The following is a 1042-nucleotide window of genomic DNA, read 5'->3' on the forward strand; positions in this document are numbered from 1 at the left end:
CAAGTACGCATTGACCCAAAGGGTTTGACACTCGAATTACGAACTCAGTAGACTCAACAGGTAGAGTCTTACTGGATGCTAAGGTTTCACATACATATGAATGAGTAGAGTTAGGGTCAATCAATGCAATCACATTAGTATCAAAGAGAGTGAAGGTACCAGTGATGACGTTAGGGAGGATGCCTCCTCTCGTGCGCGGATGGCATATGCTCTAGCAGGAGTGCGGTTCTCGGCTCGAACAGCCGTATCAGAGGCCCCTCTCTGACTACCACCCCTACCTCCTAAAATTCTCGGTGGTCTACCTCTAGTTGTCATTCCACTAGGTCTCGCACCTTGAATCTTATTCTTCTCATCAAGCTCCGTGCAATCTCTAATGAAGTGGTCCTTCGAACCGCATCCGTAACAGGCCCTGTTAATAGACTTACCCCAACATTCACCTATGTGTCGTCTTCCACATTGGGGACATTCAGGTTTCTCTAGACGATTATTGCCCACACTAGCTACCGAAGTAGCTCGGGAGTCCGTCGATGGTCGTGCTCTGATGGAAATTCCCGCAGTCGTCCTTGACTTATTAGTGTCCTCCCTGAACTTCTTTACGGCTGAGAACGGAGCTTTACCCGTCGATCTTTTACGGTAGTCTCTAGCTTCAAATTCAGCCTTCTTCTTCTCCTTTCCAAGTTCTTCCGCCTTGCAGGCTCGTTCGACTAGTGTTACGAATTCTTTTATTTCCAAAATACCCATTAGTAGCTTTAAATCCTCATTCAATCCTTCTTCGAATCTTTTGCACATAGCAACCTCATCAGCTTCACACTCTCGGGCATACCTACTGAGTCTTACGAATTCATGTTCGTATTCAGATACTGTCATACGGCCTTGCTTGAGTTCTAAGAATTCCTTACGCTTTTGATCAATGAACCGTTGACTAATATATTTCTTTCGAAATTCCGTCTGAAAGAAGTCCCAAGTTACTCGTTCGTTTGGGACTATGGAAATCAGGGTCCTCCACCAATAGTAGGCTGAGTCTCGCAACAAAGATACAGCA

This window comes from Gossypium hirsutum, chromosome D08 (genome assembly GCF_007990345.1).
Source record: "Gossypium hirsutum isolate 1008001.06 chromosome D08, Gossypium_hirsutum_v2.1, whole genome shotgun sequence".
Lineage (NCBI taxonomy): Eukaryota > Viridiplantae > Streptophyta > Magnoliopsida > Malvales > Malvaceae > Gossypium > Gossypium hirsutum.